General features: G+C 40.0%; 1 protein-coding gene across 1 annotated transcript in view; it reads left to right on the forward strand.

The window, feature by feature from the left end:
• The window catches only part of CHRM3 (cholinergic receptor muscarinic 3), a 208,544-nt gene that overhangs the window by 151,623 nt on the left and 34,715 nt on the right, over positions 1–22,206 (forward strand). The gene's annotated exons all lie outside the window — the stretch shown is intronic.

The raw sequence follows: 22,206 nt of genomic DNA on the forward strand, positions 1-22,206 counted from the left end.
ATAGGGGCTCCAGAACTGGATGCAATATTCCAGGTGGGGTCTCAGCAGAGCTGAGTAGAGGGGGAGAATCACCTCCCTTACACTGCTGGCCACACTTCTCTTGATGCAGCCCAGGATCTGATTGACATTGTGGGCTGCAAGTGTACATCAAGAGCTCATGTTGAGCTTCTCATCCACCAGGCTGCTTTCCAGCCAGTCACTGCCCAGCCTGTATTTGTGCCTGGGATTGCCTCGACCCAGATGCAGAACCCTGCCCTTAGTCTTGTTGAACCTCATGAGGTTGGCTTGTGCCCACCTCTCCAGCCTGTCAAGGTCCTTCTGGATGGCCTCCCTTCCCTCCAGTGTGTCTGCTGCACCACACAGCTTGGTGTCATCAGCAAACTTGCTGAGGGTGCACTCAATGCCACTGTCTGTGTTTGATGTTGAACAAGACAGGTCCCAGGACTGATCCCTGAGGGACTCCGCTTGTCACTGGCCTCCACTGAGACATGGACCCATTGACAGCCACTCTTTGGGTGCATCTATCAAGCCAGTTCTTTATCCATCTCGTGGTCCACCCATCAAACCCATGTTTCACCAGTTTGGAGACCAGGATGTGGTGCAGGACAGTGTCAAAGGCTTTGCTCATGTCCAGGTAAACAACATCAGTTGCAGATATTTTGCTCAGCAAAAGAAGTACAGCTACTTTTTCTGTGGTATAGGTATAACCCTACTTCAGGTTTGAGCATATTTTCTCTCTTTAATATAACATATTTTCTTGACCGCCCCCTCAATTTGTTTTCTAGTTTGTTTCTACTTTGCTGTTTTACTTCTTTTCCAATATCTGGTGAGCATTCTGCTCTTGTCATCTTCCACAGATGCAGTGCACTTTCATTTCCCCTTCTTGGCCATACCACTGTTCTGCAACTATGCTTAAACTGATGTCTTTAGTCAAAACACCAACCTGTACATCAAACAGCAACTATTCTGTCTAGTCTTTCCTGAGGAGAAAGTTTTATAGCTGTAAAATCCAGATATGCATGACACCTGATAGAATAAAGTGAATGAACACACAATGATTAACAACATTTAGTGTAGACAATGTAACATCTATGTTCTTTATAGATGAAGAAACTTAACATGTTGCTTTCAAAAGCAGAGTGAATAATGCACCCTTTGTAATCAACTGCCCATACCCCATCAGGAGGGAAAGCACAGCAAACTCTCTGGAAAATAGGAATATGCAGGTAGGACCTTAGGGAAGGAGGTTCAGGTTATTGTTGCTGCAACTTCTTGGTCTCTCTTTCAGCAGAAAATTTCTTTCTGCTGAAACTACTGTTTTTTCAACAGTTACAAGTAAGTTCCTGCATTCCATTTAGTAGGGGGAGACCTTAATCATTTACAACAACCAAAATCTTTATTATTTGTGCCTCTATTCAGTGTCGTATATGAGAGTTTCTTAACTAGCACATAAATAAGCAGTATTGTTTTGCCCATTTTACAAGGAAATCTCCAAACATTTCTCATTTCTATCACTTTTGTCTTTTTGGTTATGGTGGTATTGCTTTAATGGTAGGAGTCTCCATTTATGCCATGATTTATATTGGTTTTTCCCTTCTTCAAAAAATAAGATTTATTCTGATGGATCAGAAGGATTTTTTTCCCCATATGTATTAAGCAAGCAATGCCTCTGCTCTCTTCTGGTTTCAACTGAGCTCTGCTTAGTATTATCTGTGAAAGAGGTTGATAACCACAACCTTTGGGTTTCCTGAAGAGAATATAGTGCATGGTTAGAAAAATTCATAACATTGCAAGTTCTCTCTCTCATACATTTATAAAGAAGCTGTACAAAATCAATTATGGAAAACTGTTAGACTACAAGCTCACAGCATGTTTATTTCCAGTTGGGCCCAAATTTTTCAGGAGTTGAGTGAAAAAAACACTCACAGCCAAACCCCAGGGATAATCTCCTCTAACCAGTTGGGTAAATCTGTGCTCTTGTCAAAGAGAGTGTCTGAAAATAATCAAAATATTGGAGAAATATGTTGATTCCATGCCTTGAAGGATAAAATAAAGTTGCATAAATTTAAACTTCCTAATTCTAATGTTCATAGTAGATTATTTTAGAAATGGATTTCTACAAAGTCATCTGCATGATGGTATAGTGCCTTTGAGATCCAGCATCTCATTCTTTCTTTATTCCATAGGGTCTTTCAAAATGTTGAAAGGTTCTCTCTATATAAGGGTTTTTAACTCTCATTGTTCAGGAATTATTAAGATGATTGCAGATGAGTCAGCTAATTATTTTCCTAATTTAGTCCCTAGCTGGCTTAAATTAAAAAAAAATAAAAATCTTCTACATGAGTTGAAGGAACATGTTAGAGATGTCAGCTGTGTTTTAAGATTTTTTTTTTTAATAGACCATGCATTTAGGTGACTGATAAATATTGTTACTCAATTTTGTCCAACTAAGCTGCTACTCAAGCTAAATAAAATAACTGTTATTATTTTTATCAAGAGAGTGGCCTGTGAGTCAGCAAGTACATCCCTGCAGAGGAATAAGGGTACATCATTTACGTTTATTGTCTGAATTGCATATTGCAGGACAAAAAGACCAACCTACCTAGTTAAAAACCAGAATGGACAAAGAGGATATTTTCCAAGGCTGTCTGGGGCCTTTGATCTGCTTTCATTGTGGAGGAAATTGTGCTAGCTATTTGCCACCCTGTGTTTCCTCTTACCTCCTCTGCCACAGGGAGACCAAGGATAATAGTATGGCATTTCTCAGGCCAATCACAGGGCAGCTTCTCTTTGTGTTGTGCGTTGCAGGAGGTTAAAAAAAGAAAAAAAAGAAAAAGCTGAGATTCAACCTCAGGTTATATAATTCGTTAATAAGAACATAAAAGAGAAACAAGCAGTCATAAACACACATACAGGGGCTTGTTTCAGAGTCTATATTTCTTGTTTCTATTGCTAGGATCAATGTAAATCAGGGAAATTCACATTTGTTTTCTCTGTACATGAGTGGTTCTGACGCTACGTGTTGCAAATGTGCATATAACTGCACCTTTATTTAGTGTTAATGCCAATACATTCAGCCTTGCAGCATCTGTGGAACACCCCTAGGAATTCTTAGAATTATTAAGGGGAAAATCATTCAAACTTCTGTTTATTTGAAGCAGAGCATGAAGCAAGTAGCTGTGTATGAATCAGATTTATGTGGTCCCAGGCAGAAGATATATCCTGCTTTCAGTAAATACTCGACTGATAGGCTAAAAACATAAATGAAAAAAACATTCTGTTTATCAATCCTGACTTGAAACTTTACATTTAAAAAGAGCAGTGAGACTTACTGTTTACATGTTTTAAGAAAAAGTAATAGTGTTGTCAGAAGCTTTAAAAAGAGTCCATTTATAACATCTACCAATACCAGAAGAGGCATATTTCAGTGCATGCTGCTGCTTAAACAGGTGCAGAATGCAGCCAGCCTTCTACTTGTGAATGGAGGCACCTAAGGTTCTTTCTTTACTTTTATGCTAAACTAAATTTTTCATACAGAATTTCATTCTCTTCTGTTGATTTTTCACATTTAAAATAAAAATAGGGAAATTTTTATTTATAAATTAATAAATTTTCAGACTTTGTGAAGATTTTCCAAATATTTAGAAGAACCCTTCTTACTTTTTAACTAGCAGAAGCTGGACAGCATTCAGAAACTGGGGGAAATCCAGTTTCTGAATGCCTTCCAACTTTTGCCAGCTAGAAACACAGTATGGAAAGAATAAAAATCGCAAAACTTACTTTGTTGATGCAATAAATAATAATAATAATAATAAAAGAACTAACTTAATAGCATGAAGAATCTGTTACATTCAAGTTTTAAGAAAATGTGTGCTGGCTTCTGTGGACTCCAGTTCCCACACACTTTCTTTTAAACTGTGGATTAGATAAGTGCTTAATGCAGTGGGTTTTTTTATGTGGGTGGGTTGCAATTACTGCAGTGAAGTCCATGGCAGAAGTTCTGGCTGAATTCCTTTCAAGGGTCTGGAGTGAGTGCACATGGGAGAGGCAGCTGTACTGTCCTTTGGAAAGATGATCCCTTCTTCTCCATCTGTTGCACTGCCAGCCAAGTCCACTTGGCCAGGTCCCTGGGCATGGAGCACAGATGGCAACCTGTGGATTTTCTCCAAATTAGCTGGAACTAGGGTGCCCAGATTTCCTGAAATAGGACATATTTCCCCATATATTCTTGAATCTTTCATATTTTCTTCCCTAGTTTTCATTTCAAATTAAAATGATAGAAGCTTCAGCATGAAGCTTGGGAATGTGTTGTGGCCAGAAGGTCAAGGCAGGTGATTCTGCTGCTCTGCACTACTCCGGTGAGACCACCTGGAGTACTGTGTCCAACTCCAAAGTCCTCAACACACAAAAGATGTGAACCTGTTAGAGCAGGTCCAGAGGAGGGCCTCAAAAATTATCAAAGGGCTGGAACACCTCAACTATGAAGAAAGGCTGAGAAACTTGGGGTAGTTCAACCTGGAGAAGAGAGGCCTTATTGAATCTTTTCAATATTTAAAGGGAGCCTATAAGAAAGATGGGAACAGTCTTTTTAGCAAGGCCTGTTGTGAAAGAACAAGGGGTAATGGTTTAAAAACTAAAGGAGAGTAGATTTATACTAGATACAAGAAAGACATTTTTTACGAGGAGGATGCTGAAACACTGAAACAGGTTGCCCAAAGAGGTGGTAGATGCCACATCCTTGGAAACCTTTAAAGTCAGATTGCACAGGATTCCAACAACCTGATCTGATTGAAAATGTCTCTCCTCACTGTAGGGAGGTTGGACTTAGATGACCTTGAAAGGTCTCTTTCTACCCAAAACATTCCATGGCAGATGAGCTGACCAAGCCGCTCTCCATCATTTTCCTCCAGTCCTGGCTCACTGGTGAGGTCCCAGATGACTGGAAACTGGCCAATGTGGTCCCCATCCATAAGAAGGGTCGGATGGAGGAACCTGAAAACTACAGGCTGGTCAGCCTGACCTCAGTGCCAGGGAAAATGATGCAGCAGGTTATCCTGGCGGCAATAACTGAGCACCTGAAGGATGGCCAAGGGCTCAGGTCCAGCCAACATGGATTTAGGAAGGGCAGGTCCTGCCTCTCCAACCTGATCTCCTTCTATGATCAGGTGACCCGTCTGGTGGATGTGGGGAGGCCTGTGGATGTGGTGTACCTGGACTTCAGCAAGGCCTTTGACATCATCCCCCATAGCAAACTCCTGCTCAAGCTCTCAGCCCGTGGCTTGGACAGCAGACTGCTGTGCTGGGTTAAGAACTGGCTGGAGGGCCGAGCCCAGAGAGTGGTGGTGAATGGTGCCACATCCAGCTGGCAGCCAGTCACCAATGGCATCCCCCAGGGATCAGTGCTGGGCCCCATCCTCTTTAATATCTTCATTGATGATCGGGATGAGGGGATTGAGTCAGTCATCAGCAAATTTGCAGATGACACCAAGTTAGGGGCAGATGTTAGTCAGTTAGAGGGTAGAAAGGCTCTGCAGAGGGACCTTGACTGACTGGACAGATGGGCGGAGTCCAACAGGATGTCATTCAACAAGTCCAAGTGCCGGGTGCTGCACTTTGGTCATGGCGAACCCACACAGAGCTACAGGCTGTACAGGCTGGGGTCTGAGTGGCTGGAGAGCTACCAAACGGAGAGGGACCTGGGGCTGCTGATTGACAGCTATCTAAACATGAGCCAGCAGTGTGCCCAGGTGGTGAAGAAGGCCAATAGCATCCTGGCCTGCATTAGGAATAGTGTGGCCAGCAGGAGCAGGGAAGTCATTGTGCCCCTGTACTCTGCATTGGTTAGGCTGCACCTTGAGTACTGTGTCCAGTTCTGGGCCCCTCAGTTTAAGAAGGACATTGCGACACTTGAACGTGTCCAGAGAAGGGCAACAAGGCTGGTGAGAGGCCTTGAGCACATGCCCTATGAGGAGAGGCTGAGGGAGCTGGGATTGTTTAGCCTGGAGAAGAGGAGGCTCAGGGGTGACCTCATTGCCCTCTACAACTACCTGAAAGGTGGTTGTAGCCAGGAAGGGGTTGGTCTCTTCTCTCAGGCAACCAGCACCAGAACAAGGGGACACAGTCTCAGGCTGTGCCAGGGGAAGTTTATACTCGAGGTGAGGAGAAAGTTCTTCACCAAGAGAGTCATTAGTCATTGGAATGGGCTGCCTGGGGAGGTGGTGAAGTCACCATCCCTGGAGGTGTTCAAGAGGAGATTGGACATGGCACTTGGTGCCATGGTCTAGTCATGAGGTGTTGGGTGACAGGTTGGCCTCTTCCAACCTTAGTTATACTGTGATACAATGATGATTTAGTAGACTCAGGATTGGCTAAATATTCTTCCCCTGCTTTAATACTAGAAATGTTCATGTGCTGGAGATACCCAAAAGAGATGTCAATATGCACTAGCAAGTAAGAAGTGCCTACTGTGAGTGTTGTCAGGTGATATCCAATGAAATCAATGAACTTTTTACAGTCCTCTCCTTATAGGTCATAACACTATTTATTAATATAAATGGTCCTAGGTGAAGTGCAGCCTTAGCAATAGCCAGTGGTGAACTGAGATGACTGGAGCAGCTTTAAACAGTTCAGGTCTATATCAAACTGGAGCTGCCACAGGGGCTGCCTCTGTTGGGGATGGGGCTGTCATGTAAAATGCTGAGAAAACAGCATGTGTTGCCACTGTGTGAGCCAGTCAGCCCCAGTTTGGTATCTGGAGTTTTAGGCTTTTATGAGGAGTTTTAACAAAACTGTTCCTAGTCTTTTGTATGATTTTAAATTGAGGAAATGTTGATCCTTATTCTGTGATTCCAAAAGCAGAGTTTCCTTTAGCTGTCCGAGAAAGAAGGATCCTGCGTAAGTTAAACTGCACAATGAAAGGCGTTTGCCCGTATTCATGCCTGCCACAGGATCACATCCTGGCAGTTCTTAGAGCTGGTGCAGAAGGGCTGTATAGAGATAAAATGTGCCTTCAGGGAAATTTCTAGGGGCATGTAAAGGGAATGAAGGAAGAAGAAACAAGACCAATATGTAAAATGCCATTAAGAATTTCATTCTATAGACAATGACAGTTTTATAACCTGTTGGAAAACCAGAAATTGGATTTCTCACAAAATCAATAAGCCTGGTTCCAGGAGTACAGAGCAGCCCAAACCAAAGTAATCAAAAAGCTAAAATGGAAGCTCTTGGATACAAGGGAACAAGCTGTTAAAAATCAAATGGTCTCAGTTGAGTTTTCTATATTACTCTGCTTTATAAATCTATCCTATTTAATGTTCATTAGATGAAAAGCTGACCATTTTTGAAAGGGAAATTTGAGACTACAATAAAATTTTCCATAATGCTTGCTCATCGATATTTCAGGAAAGTCTTTTAATCAGATCTATGAACAGACAATTAATAAAGGTCTAAGTAATCTGAGTACCAATCAGAGTGTTTTCTTGGAGGATTTCCTTAACTTGTAGTTAAGTTGCCACATTCTTCTTGTGTTATCAGCTCTTAAATTCAATTCATTAACAGGGAAAACTTGGGAATATATTTGGTTGCGAACGGTGTTTTTCAGGCAATGAGCTGTAACCCATCCTGAGGATCACAAAGGCTTTGACATTGACTGAAAAGCTTTAAGAAAAGCTTAAGTAGTACCTTCTTCTAAGACAGCTCAGGCCTTCTACAGGAGCAATGCAGAAAACCAAATGAAGAGGAGTCAGGTTTTCAAAAATTTAGAGAAACAATTCTGTAGAATATACCATATTTTAAGATTTTAGTCTGAGAATTGTTTAAAAATTAAAACAAAGCAAAGAAAAATCCAATCAAATAAATGATGATTCAGGGGCTGTGTGATTAAAATGAAGGAGTAAGTTATGAGGGAAAATGTATCCAATCCAGAAATCCCGCAGCCTCTGTTGTCCACAGACTGCACATGCTGTTCCAGCTGCCCCTGCTTTGGGCTGTTGTGGTGTGGGCTGAGGGTGAGGTCAGCTAAGGATTTATTCCAATATATAAGTATATTTTAAAGGTTGATGATTACTTCAGGAGTGAGCCCTTTGCTCAATGTCATTGATGTAAGAAAAACTAAGGCAGTGGCATTATTAGATGGAAATGGCTTAGCTTCAAGTGTGCTATTTTTGTCCTATAATATTTCAGAATTGCGTTACCATTTTTTTAGCTGACACTGTAAACTTGCAAGCATTTCTTTCTAGGCTGAGAACTGAAGATACCAGCACCTAACCTTTAAAACTCTCTGATTGAAATCCTGAGGGGCTCCCACAGAGTGAGTGTGACAACAGTATACATGTTTTAGCTGCTTCCTACTGGATTTTCAAGTACTGTCTCATTTATGTATGTAATTCTTGTACTACTGCTTTTCAACTGTTTCGGGAGCCTGTGAGTATGCTAATATAGCTGCTGTAGTCTTTGGACAGAAAGATTGATCACTCTTGTTTTAGAGAGTATATTTAGTTTTATTATTCAGTTTGAAACAAGATAGATGATTTCTGGTTACCAAGTCCTCAATCTGGATATTTCTTGAGGAAAGTTTGTTTAAATAAATAAGTGTCATGCCATAAAGCTTTAAGTAGATCACATTAATGATTGATCTGTTCAAAGTCTTGAGCTGTCACTGTTCAGATGCAATACTCCCTGCTATGTTCTACAGTTTTCTGTTAAGTAGTGACCTGCACTGTTGCTAGTCCTGATGGTGGGAACCTGTGCAATTATGCTGGTTGCTGTGATGATCCAAGGGATAGGGAAGCCTGTGCAGCATCATGGAGAAGCTTGCAGATGTCCACTCATTTTGACTATTGAGCCATTCAATGCTCAGAATGTCAAAGGTATGATAGACTAGGCCATCCTTTCCTTTTCCTCCTTTGGCCAAACTCTAGTGTCTCAGTGACCTGATGCAACCACAGCTTCACCTTCTAGATAGAGACATGAAGTTTTTCTACAATAGCTCAAATCCTAATGCTGATACAAGGCGGAGGCTAGAAGGCATAGTTGGGAGTGAAGAGAAAGGTTGTCAGCAGCTAGAGAGACTGAGTAAAGCAACTAAGACTTCTCAGCTGCAGACTGAGATGCAGACAGAAAAGCAGGTAGAGGAGCTTATTCTGGAACTGCACAACTGGCTGCTCTTGGAAGCAACCAGAGGTCTGACAGCCAATTTTCTCACCGCTGTAGGACATGTCCTTGTGTAGAGACAAGATTCAGACTGCTCTCCTTAGTCACATTCTAGGGACTTGTTTATATGGTATATGTACAAGGTATACAGCAGTGATATAACTTGGTTTTCCTGGCCATTGCTTAAGCTAGATACTGGCAGAGACAAATGAAAAAAATTGTCCAAGTCCATCCAGAGAGTTGTTCTGGAAAAGGGAAAAAAAACAAACCAAACAGAAAGAAAAACAAAACATTAAAAAAAAAAAAAAAAGCATAAATCTTGTAGAACAAACTGAAGAAAAAGAGATTTTGCTTCTCCTGTAGTTCTGGGAGTTGCAGTGAGACAACCAGGTTTTTTAAGCAGCACAGGATGCCAATCAGCATTTGACAGGATTTCAGAACCACTTATATGCTGCTTTGCTATGGATTTGTTGTAGCTCTCACTGTGAAGACTGGTTCTTTCAAGTGACTCATGTCCCACATTCCCTCTTCAGGGTTCAGAAAATTAGTGCTGTGCAGCCACCTGTGAAGGCTGCCACAACAGGACATGGCCTCATATGATTATGAATGAGAGAGTAATTCTTGTCTTGGTGAGTTAAAGTTTGACTCAGTGTTGTTTGTGTAGGTTCTAATTCAAGAGAGAGCTCATTGAGTATGCCACTGAAGCTTGAAAGCACTCACTTTCCAGACACACACTCACACACAAAATTGAGGTGAGGTTGCAACTGAGAATGTAAAGCAACAATATTGTCATTAACTTAAAACTCAGGTTCTAAGTGGAAAAAGCAAAATAAATTCAAAGCCCAGGATAAATGTAAAAGAGTCAAACATATTAAGATACAGGTAATAGCAGTTAGATATTCTGGGACCTTTCACTGTACTAATAAATGACAAAATGTCAGAAAAAAATAAAAAGGAAAATGTTAATGGACTTCAACAAGCAATTTACTGGGTCTATAAATACTGCAATAATTTAATCATTAATGGTATATGTTAGAATGACCTCAGGTAAAGTTCATATTTGATGTTTTTAAAGTTACTTATTTTTATTATAAGGTTTTTGCAGTGTTTCCAATATTGAACAAGTACTGTCTACCTCAATAAAGACACTATATGCTCAAATTCAAGAGGATAAGGCTGGCAGTACATTTGGTTAAAATGTTTTTAGTTGTTGAATGAGCATTTTTATGCAGTTTCAGCACTATGAATTCAAAATGACAGCACATGCACAGCAGAGACTGAAATGAGGCCTGCTGAATAAAAAGACAGCATTTGTTGCCCTACCTAGTGCCCTAGGGCATCCATCCTTGACAAAAGCTAACTCTAATTTTCCAGGCTTATATTTTTGGTTGATTATATAGAATCATAGAATCAATAAGGTTGGAAAAGACCTCAGAGATCACCAAGTCCAACCTATCACCCAACACCTCATGACCAACTAAACCATGACTTCAAGTGCCATGTCTAATCCTTTCTTGAACACCTGCAGGGATGGTGACTCCACCACCTCCCTAGGCAGCACACCCCAATGGCCAACCACTCTTTCTGGAAAGAACCTTCTCCTCACCTCCAGCCTAAACCTCACCTGGCACAGCCTGGGACTGTGTCCTCCCGCTCCAGCGCTGGTTATGATGGAAACCAATAGCTTAGAGATGACTGTGTTATCAAGAGTGTCCTTTTTCCTGCAATGTGTTCTGGAGCTCAGAGGGTAAATTTCCCAGGTCACCACTCTGAAGCCACTAGGCAGTCCCAAGACTTAATTTATTCCTGGAGGCAAAGGATGGATGAGGCTGGCCCAGAAGCAAGTATTGTTGAGGCACATAGTTACAATGTCATGGAACATGGTCTCAAGTTGGATATCAAATGGAGTTGGATGTGGTATAAAGTGAACAGATACAAAGCAAATCTCATTGTAAAATCAGGAAATGATGAAGAGTTATACAGGAATGTCCAAAATTAAAGTATGTCAGCTTTCAGATGCACATCATTTTGTACCCTTTTCATACCCACAGCCTTTGTGTTCTCAAAGGATACATACGTTTGAATATAAACCAATTAACCTGCATTTTCTCTCCCCTTTTAACTAGCTTCCAATGTGAATTACATTAGTATCATACTCTGTGTTATCCATTTTTCATTTCTAAACAAATTTATTCTGAGAAGCAGTTTCCTTCTGCAGATGGATGTGTTTGCTCTACCATTTCCTGTTTATTTTCCCACATTTCATTTCCTTGTAAATACAAAGTTTACAATTTGTGCTCTGAGATGCAGACTGATTATAATACTTAAACAACATGGTGAGAATAGCTGTAAGCCAAAATACAGTGATAGTTGATTCGCTTAGGAATTCCCTGGTAGATTGTGAAAGCTCATTTTAAATAGTTATCTTTATATAAAATATATTTTGCTTATCTCTTCAGCTTTGTTTACTGGGATACCCATAAGAATATTGCCTGTGTTTTTCAGTGGAACTCTGTTCATATGAAAAGTCCCTAAATTAGTTTCTAAGAAGATAATAACGGTGACATGGATAGTGCAAAATGTTGAATTTGTATTATGTTAACATGGAAATCTTTTATCTTAGAATCATAGAATCATAGAATCAATAAGGTTGGAAAGGACCTCAGAGATCATCAAATCCAACCTGTCACCCAACACCTCATGACTAGCTAAGCCATGGCTTCAAGTGCCATGTCCAATCCCCTCTTGAACACCATCTTGAACGGATCTGTTTACTGTCTTGAAGTATGAAGCACTTTAGATGAGCACAGGTATGTGCTTTTGCAGTAAGACATCAGAGGCTCCTTGGAGCTTTATCTGGATGGTGGCAGAATTTAATTAGGTGTTGATGTTTTGTCTGTTGAGCAAGCCAACATTACTTTTCTACCTGTAGCTGAAAAACAGGTAAGATCTTATTAGTTTAAAGATAGGAAAGTTAATCTGAATAGTTCTCTGAGCCAGAAAGAAATACTGCCAGGAAATGAATGATTAGGTCGGATGGAGGGACCCGGAAATGCCAGGCCAGTCAGCCTGACCTCAGTGCCAGGGAAAATGATGCAGCAGGTTATCCTGGCGGCAATAACTGAGCACCTGAAGGATGGCCAAGGGCTCGGGTCCAGCCAACATGGATTTAGGAGAGGCAGGTCCTGCTTTTCCAACATGATCTCCTTGTATGATCAGGTGACCCGTCTGGTGGATGTGGGGAGGCCTGTGGATGTGGTGTACCTGGACTTCAGCAAGGCCTTTGACATCATCCCCCCCAGTAAACTGCTGGCTAAGCTGTCAGCTCGTGGCTTGGACCGCAACACTCTGTGCTGGGTTAGGAACTGGCTGGAGGGCCAAGCCCAGAGAGTGGTGGTGAATGGTGCCACATCCAGCTGGCAGCCAGTCACCAGTGGCATCCCCCAGGGATCAGTGCTCGGCCCTGTCCTCTTTAACATCTTCTTTGATGATCGGGATGAGGGGATTGAGTCAGTCATCAGCAACTTTGCAGATGACACCAAGTTAGGGGCAGATGTTAGTCAGTTAGAGGGTAGAAAGGGCTCTGCAGAGGGACCTTGACTGACTGGACAGATGGGCGGAGTCCAACAGGATGGCATTCAACAAGTCCAAGTGCCGAGTGCTGCACTTTGGTCATGGCAAACCCATGCAGAGCTACAGGCTGGGGTCCGAATGGCTGGAGAGCTGCCAAACAGAGAGGGACCTGGGGGTTGTTGGAATCCTGTGCAATCTGACTTTAAAGGTTTCCAAGTCATCTGGGACCTCACCGGTGAGCCAGGACTGGAGGAAAATGATGGGATAACATGCCACAATAGGAATGTACCTTCCCATTAATTCCCAAGAAAATCTGTAGGAATACCTGGGACTCCTTTTGCATTATTTTTGGGCCACACAGCCACAGTACTCCTGCTTCCTGCCTCTTGACAATTATTTAACACACTAGGATTCCAATCCAGCATGACTTCCTTTCAGGTTATAATCACCTTGGTTCTGGCTTTTTTTTCATATCTACCTCAAAGAAAAGGTGACTTTTTTAAAAGCAGTAATTCACAGAAGCCACCATCCCTGGAGGTGTTCAAGAGGAGATTGGACATGGCATGAGGTGTTGGGTGACAGGTTGGACTTGATGATCTTTGAGGTCTCTTACAACCTTAGTGATACTGTGATACTGTGATGTTATGCTGCTACATGAAATACCAGCACCATATTACTTTGAAGGCAGAATAACTCAATGTAGCTGGGAAAGAGAGTTGCCGATAAGTGTAGCAGTGTCTAAGTTGAGCTGAATGAGGAGTTCTACTCCATGTGCTTTCTGTGTGCCTTGAGATGTCCAGCAATTACAAAGTGACTCTGAAGCAGCAGCTCAGATTTATACTTATACATTTAGATGCATAGGTTTATGTGTCCAGTTTTGGAAATCTGTCATATGGTCTTACTTCCTCAGCAATCAAGAGCACAGCAGCAGGTCTGCTGGTTTGCATATAATATTTATGTAAGTGGAGGTTCACATTTCTCTTTTCTTGAAATGATTGCCATGAATTCATAGCACTACCTCACATTAAACACTAGGTAATTATCAAGGGTAAGGGAAAAAAAGAGTAAACTTAAGTAAATAGGAACAAGGTAAATGATTGAAATCGGAAAAGAGACAAGGATTAATGTGCCTTGGGAAAATTACTAAAATGATCTATGGAGAGTGACATTGTTGAAGAGCTATTGTAAGACTACTTTACATAAGTAAAGAAGTCAGCAAATCCTGGGAGCTGTCACATGTTTCATCAAACTAGTTAATTTGCCCTGTCGTTTTTGACAAAACGGTCTTCGTCTTACGTGTTCAGTGCAGGCTTGCACATTTCCTTCATTTGGCAAAGATATTTGTCTTTACATGTAGAGTAGGTGCTATGATACACCTCCTTCATTGTCAAAAAACTGCTTATAATTTAGAAATAATTGAAAGCTTGTAGAAGAATATTAATCTTACTGTTCTTTTTCTGAAAATATGAAATTTCTGTTGAAGATTTTCATTCTCTTTTCTTGATTAACGCTCCCTGTCTCAGCAAGGTTTTGTGGAGTCACTTTAATACAATCAATACTAAACTTTCAGCCAAATGCCAGATAGAGAGAGATTTTAATGCTATTACTGTTTATCAGAAATCAGTATTCTGAGCGTTGGTTTCTTGCAGGCTTTTTGATCCCTAGTCATCTTGACTCCCACTGTTTATATATATATAGTTATTCGTTGCCGATTAAGTTTGTTAGTAGGTTACAGTAAATTAAAATCACAATGTATGACTATCGTGTGCCTAGCCAAAAATGGCAAACAGGTCAATATACTCAGACTAGCTGCATGTAGAAAATGCAGCATATAAATATAAATACATCTTTGTATGCACAAATCAGGAAAGAATCCTTAATGAAAAAATTCCTCAAAACGACTCAGACTTTAGATCTTCAAAGAGCTAGAAATCAGAATTACATGCTGAACTTCATGTTGAAAGGTCCATTATTAGTGTTCCAATATCAATAGCTCTGCAAAAATAGGAAATGTCAAAATTGGAGTGACTTGCACATGCTGATACATAGCCTTGATTCTTGACAACTTCACTGCAAAGAGCAGTTCCAGGAAGGTTGACAAGAATACTTCCTTTGAAATGTGGAAACCTTTCTCACCTCTTCTGCTCTCATTCCCTTTGTTCTCCCTCAGCCTCATCATCCAGTGTGCCCTCTCCACACTGCTTCTTGTTCTGCTTTAATTTTTCAATTTGTTTTGAAAGACAACAAAAATTTCCTGTCAAGGAGAGCAGTCGTACTATTGTTTGATGGTCAAAACTAATCATTTAAGCATTGAAACAGCACTGGCACAGTGTGGATTTAATTTTTTTTTAAGAAACAAAATTTAGCTCCTCTTAAGGTATTTCAAAAGCAGCTTAACTCTTTCCAAACTTACTGACAACTGGGATCTCATTGACAATGGGATCAATGCATCAAAGATAGCAGATAGTAATTTGGTTATAAAGGCACCAGATAGGTCCTGCAATATCCGAGATTAGGGGTTTGTCTGCTATCATGCGCATTTGGAAGTACAGTGCCTCTAGGGTACTGGCAAATTCCCAACCCCTTTGCCAGGAGACTCTGGGGAAGAGAAGGGCAAGAAAAGAAGTGAGGCAGTATCAGGGGAGGAGTGATGCCTGCAGACCCTTCAGCCTGTCTTCTGTGGCCTTCCAAGGAAAATATTTACATGCCTGTTGGTTACAACCTAACCTACAAGTGTGAGTAGATATTGCACAGAAATCTGATCAGTTGGAGCAAGGAGGCAGGAACCACTGCAGCATAGTTAAATACTTCAAAGTCATCCACGGGGTCATTTTGGTTATATTTTTTTTGAGCCATAAACCCCATATTTGCACTAGAAAGTGAAAGTCTCTGTTTCCTGAAGCAGTGTTTGTACAGAACACTTCAGTGCCACTGCCAGAAGAGACAGGATTTGCATGTGTCATGCCAGGAAACGTGCTTTATACTTTAACAGCCAATAATATATATCAGAACTAATTTTAAAGATGTTGTAATGTCTCTTTTGGCGACCAGAAGCACTATTGTCTAGGGTAGGGTATGAATAATGATGTTAGTATTCTCTGTGTGGCAGACTCTTCATGTGTAGCTTTTGCATTTAAAAGGCAATTACATAGAAGTCTGGACTGTCATTCTCAATTTTGCAAAGAGAATTCATAACTAAAAGTGAAAAAAATAATTCTTCTTGGAATATGCCGATGCAAATAGCCATAGGATCTTTCTTTATTTGAACAAAACTCCATGAAGTTTCTTTAGAAACCTCAAGTACAGTTTCTATATTCTATTTTGTTTGCTTTGCCAACCTATCACAGGTTTTGAATGCTACAGTGTGACAGAAGGTGCATTTATCCATAAAAATATCTGTCATAACCTGCTTTGTTGTTTTAGCAGACAGAAAATGAAAATGTTAATGCCAAGCAGTCCTTCTTTATCACCAGAGCTGAAAGTGCAGTTTTGGAAATGAAAGGAGGTTCAAGGTCCATATTTCTGGTTGTTATTTATAGTCAGAACAGTAGTTGTACCTGTCTTATATTACTCCACAGTGATTGGGTAACCCATTCAAATTAGAAAAGAAAGGCTATATTATTTCAAACTGTACGTTTCCGAAACTGTTTACATAGTTGTTTATATAAGTGTCATGGGTTCAATTGAATCTGCTGATGAGTAATCAATACCATGCTGATGTCATGACAGTTTTTAAATGAAAGTGCTGGCTGCAGCAAAGCATCATGGGGCTTGTAATTTGGATCATAATATGAGACGCTTCATGTTCTGGTTGCTGCTTCTGGTTTCCAGATTTGGGGTGTTGGTTGTTTAGTGTCATGCTGGCTGTGGGCTTGGGGAGTTGGGGTTGTTTTGTCACTGGCTTCTGCTGCTGCTTCTGCTATACTTTTCTGTGAAATAGCTAGGCTAATTGTGCATTTTATTTATTTCATTAAACTCCTTATGTCAACCCAGGGCTTTTTCTGTTACTTTCCCTCCTGATCTGGGAGGGGTGGGGTTGCTTGTTGGAACAGACTGTGTTAAACCAGCACAACATGTATATAATAATAACAGCTTTAAAATTTTCTCTTCCCAGGAGATTTGATGTAACTGTGAGTGAGAGAAGGAGAAAGGCAGAAAAGAGTATATGCAGAAGGCATTAGGGTTTGTATGGGCGTCCTTGCTTGCAGTTTGGTTAAATGAAAGCTGCAAAATCAAATACCTGGGATTTAAGAGTATGCTTCTGAGTTTGGAAAGCAAACTTCAGCTCAGGGAGGAGACTGTGTAGGGTGTGGTTGGAGGGGTGGATCTGTAGGCAGAAGTACTACCTTAATGTATTACTGATGAATGATTCTGGTAACAAACCAAAACTAACTATTACTTTATCACAGCACCTCTAAAATGTATTTTATACTTGATAATGCAGGCAAGGCTTGACATTGCTGAGTATTAATTTACATCAGAGGGAGCAATTCTTAGTCTGTTCAAAATAGAGCTGATGGAAGTTGCAGTAAGTAAGGGAAACACAGTCATTTTATCACCCAATTTGAAAATCAAACAAGGCCATGCTAAGCAGGATTACCATCTTTTTGTTCCATCTTCCAAAGTCACATAGATGTGCATATATCCACAGCTAAGTGTATATTCATATGTCTTTAGCTGTGACTATTCATGCTCATCTCAAGAGTTCGAAGGCTGATCATCTTAGAAGAATGATTATTCTTCAGTTCCTAGTACTTGTCTTCTGAATGGTTTCTAGGCAGAGCAGAAAATAGATGGTAGCTCTTTTCTTTTATAAAATAACAACTTTGCACAATATATTAAAATGTAATTGTATAATTTCTTTAATTTGATCAAGTCTTTGCTGCTCTTTAAGGAAAGGTTAATAGAATATATTTTATCCTAGTTTACATCAGCATAAGCTTGGAGTGACTCCTGACTTTGCAGTATGGTTGCTCAAAGTTTATGCAGATATAAATGAGAAAATTAATTGATCCATGAGATTTGCAGTTCTTAAAACTTGTTTTAGCATTCCAAAGCTTTTCTCCACACTACCTTGAAATTTAAAATGCAATTCAAAGAATCAGTGTGAATGTTACAATGCCTGCTTCGAGGCTTTTCTTGAAGTTGAGAAATTAATTAATTTTTGTTTGGTTTTGTATTGCTATTTTGGTTTTGGAATCACAATTTCAGCCACGTTATTTCAGTTTCTGCAATCAGATACTAAAAAATACTGCCTACCAGACTGCAGTGACCACTTTGCAGCAAACGAATCAGAGGCTCTGTGAGTTCAGTTCCTAAATTTTTGTGAAAGCACACAGTCAGTTCAAATAATAGCAGTAAAGATAACATTAAATATTTTAAACATTTTGATGAGGTTTTGTCCATCAAGCATAAGTATGATGGATTGCCAATTGATATATGCCATTTACACTGGAACCACTAAGTTCATTACATGCGCCAGGGGAGGTTTAGGTTGGATGTTAGGAAGAAGTTCTATACAGAGAGAGTGATTGCCCATTGGAATGGGCTGCCCAGGGAGGTGGTGAAGTCATCATCATTGGTGGTGTTCAGGAGGAGACTTGATGGGGTGCTTGGTGCCATGGTATAGTTGTTTAGATGAGTTGGATTGGTTGATGGGTTGGACACAATGATCTTGAAGGTCTCTTCCAACCTGGTTTAATATTATTATTATTATTATTATTATTATTATTATTATTATTATTATTATTATTACTACTACTACTACTACTACTACATAATATTTTTATGTCTTCTATATAGCCTCCTTTCTTTGAATAAGTTATGACTAAGAGAGCTGGCAGTTAGTTAGGTGATGTATTAGATAATCTAATGTATTACGTTTGTGTTTGCAAAGTGAGATTTGACATTTAATGATAATAAAGCTTTTGCATTATTTAGCACCTCCTGCTAATAACCAGGTAGAGAAAAAACAGCTTTTACAGTAAAGTTTGAGCTTTGAGTTTGAGTCATTAAGGTTAGGGTTAGGCCAGGTCAGGGACAGGACCCAAATGTAGTGGCAGTTAATAATTATAATGGGAAATGAAGCCAGCATATAAACATTTTAAGTTTGTTAGAAAATTGGTTGTTTTTTATTTTTAATCTTCTGTTGCTTCTGTAGAGGCATTGCAATGTCTTAAGGAAGAGTGCTTGAGGATGCAGGAGGCATTCAGTGAAATATGTGTTTCTCAGAAGATTAAACTGGTTAATCAGTTCTAATCACAGCTCGGGAGACTTGTCTTTCCACATTTGAAACCTGAACTCAGAAATGTGTGACTATGCCTTCTCTGCACTTCAGACAAAAGCAGAGATGACAGGTTTGCCCACCTTCTGTCTTGGAGAAGCACCAGGAGGATTCAGGAAGTTTGTTTTCCTTTGGATAGAAGTGTTAAGTCATTTGTACACTGAAGGCACAATTGTGCCTGGAGTTACTGCAGATGCTTGAGTTTTTTGGCATTGAGTATGAAATTCTACTGTGTTAAGACCTGCATGAAAACTAGGATTTGGCTGCTATCACTTTCCACTTTTCCCAAAAAATATATTCCAGATCTGCTGGAGCTCTGTTCCTCCCTATTGCGCTAGGTTCTAGAGCCTCTGCAAGCCCATGGTAGGAAGGACTGTGCTTAAAGACCACCACAGGCATTGGACTTCCCTGAACTGAGGCATTGACTTCCCCAGTTCTGCTCTCCACAGATTGTGAACTAATTTCTCACTTGTGGCCTTGGCCAAGCTTTTTGCCCCGATCTACATTTAAATTGGGTCGATGCAGAAGCATCTTCCTCTTTATCTTCTCAAGTGCCCTCCACTTCATAATGCACATTCTGCATAGATGGGATGCCCATCTCCACACTGGCTGTGGGCACAGGTTCTGTAAGTCCCCCATGTGGTGCTCAGGATTTATGACACCATGTAATTGAATCTCAGACAAATTATGCCATCACTATAGGCTAAAGTCCATAGGAAAAATCCCAGGGTCCCCACTGCAACTAAACTAGATTGCAGGGAGAAAGGTTGCACAACACATCCAAATCTATTTGTTTCTGGTCTTTATCCCCAGCAACTTTCTCCACATAACTTCATTTTGCTTACTCTTAATAGAAAGCATTTAACCCAGTTCTGAGTATAACCAGAAAATCTAGCAAGCCATACTAAATATCGTGTGCTACTATCAGTTCTATACTAAAATAGCCAGAAACCAGACTTTTTTTTTTGTTTGAATGCATGTCCCTTTCAGGAAAACATGCACAAAGGAACCTCATACCAAGCCAAATCCATCTGGATCTCATGAATGAATAATTGCTAGTTTTATTTATTACAAAGAATATGGTCTGTGATGCCCATGCAGTGACCCTATACAAATTCAGTAGGAAGGCTGAAGATTGTGTCTGTTGTGGATGTTTGCTGAATATTTTTAGTAACCACACAAATACTATTTCATTAGGTCTAGAAAAACATTTCACTTGATTTACTTGCGCTCACAAACCTCTCTCTTTCAGTCTCTCACATTTATTCTCTTCCTGAGAAATCTGTTGAAGATTAATTAAATATATGTCTTGATATTTTATGTTTTTCATTTAATTCTGTCATGGAATCCCATAATTCCTCAGTTCTTGTGCATTTGCCAACTTTTTTGATAAGATGTCCCTGACATTCAAATGTGGCATCTCTGTTACTCTGTATTCTGGCCTTTGAAATGTATATACATATGTATACTGTGAGCCAATAGGAATTCGTGCAGAATGTGCATGTCTGAGACAGGAAACTGTAAATGGCCAGAAATTCTGCAGCACTGTTGATGAAAGTAGTACCTTCTTTAATTTTCACTGCTTTTTGGTAGGCACAATGTTGATTGCTGCTACATTGACACCAGTTACACATGGAAAATTACTACCTAATCCACACAGTATGGTGAAATCTGTGCAGATGACACATCCAATTGAACGGCAATTGAGTGTCTATTGGATACAAGGATTTGTGTTATTCTGAGGTGTTGTGGACTTCTAAAACCAAAATATCTAGCTGTGGCTCACAAGAAAAGAGGGAAGGCAATTAAGCCTGAGGAAAAAGCAGGTAGCTCTCTTCAAATGCTTTTAGCTGATATTCAGGTCTAGCTTTTCTATACCATGCATGGTTTATTGGGCAGAGAGGACAGCAGGACAAAGCATGAGAAACACTTGTTTTTGAATGTACAAAGCCATAAAAAAATAATGCAGTATGTTAATGTGAAATGGTAAGATGTTGTGAGGTAGATCTTCTATTTTAGGTTGTGAGCTGTTCCCTAAACATTTCATATCCTGAAGACCTATTCTTGCTTTACTAATACCTTACTGAAATGAGTCACACACTTAAAATCCTCTAATATCTGTTTCAGCAATAAGCAGAATTTTAAAGTATGTATTTTACCCTTCATTGGCAATGAAGGTGGTTGCAGTTTGCAGAAGAATCACACAGAATCGTAGAATCGTTAAGGTTGGAAAAGACCTCTAAGGCCAACCATTGACACCACCATAGCCATTCAACCATGCCCCAGAGTGTCATGTTTACATGATTTTTGACACCTCCAGAGGGGGTGACTCCATCACCTCCACCTTCCTAGGCAGCCTATTCTAATGCTTGACCACTCTTTTAGTGAAGAAATGTTTCCTACTATCCAATCTAATCCTGCCCTGGTGACACTTGAGACCATTTTCTCTTATGGTATCGCTTGATACTAGGAAGAAGATACCAAAACTCACCTACAACCTCCTTCAGGATAGTTGAAGAGAACAGTAAGGTCTCCCCTCAGCATCCTCTTCTCTAGACTAAACAATTCTCATTCCCTCAACTGCTGTCTTCTCACAGTGAAGAGAGTCACTGCTGATGTGATGAGTCAATGGTTTCCATCTTTTCTTTCTGAAAACCCAGTGAACTGTTTGACCATCCTTTGGGAGGTATTGCAGGTCCAATTCATATGTATTGCATTTAAACTCAGATGAAATCAGCAGCTTCTCCTAGATTCAGGTCAATGTTAACATTACATTCGCAACATATTTTATCTCCTAGTAAATCTCTGAAAATAAATGTCATCTCATCAGTCTGCTCATTGTTTTCCATTACAGTTTAGGCTACATGTGACAATGACAGTCTTAAAAGTAATTCACTAGTAATTATTTTCACTCTTGCTGTCAACATAACTGCGTAAACTAACCTGCGCATATTTTAACACCCTACCCTGTTGTTAGTGAACAAAAGACATTCCTCTTTCTTTCACAACTAAACTTTAAGATAAATAGAAAATATTTTTAAATAGTATGCTTTAACAGAGAGGATTAGAAATGTAACAATCTTGAACATATTTTTGTGACTAGTATCCACAAGCAGATTCCAGTGTTCTGCAGAATCACATAATTGCCTAGATTGGAAAAGACCTTTACAGTCAAGTCCAACTGCCAACCTAACACTGGC

This window comes from Melanerpes formicivorus, unplaced genomic scaffold (assembly GCF_026170545.1).
Source record: "Melanerpes formicivorus ecotype bairdi unplaced genomic scaffold, bMelFor1.0.p_v2 SCAF_2, whole genome shotgun sequence".
NCBI lineage: Eukaryota > Metazoa > Chordata > Aves > Piciformes > Picidae > Melanerpes > Melanerpes formicivorus.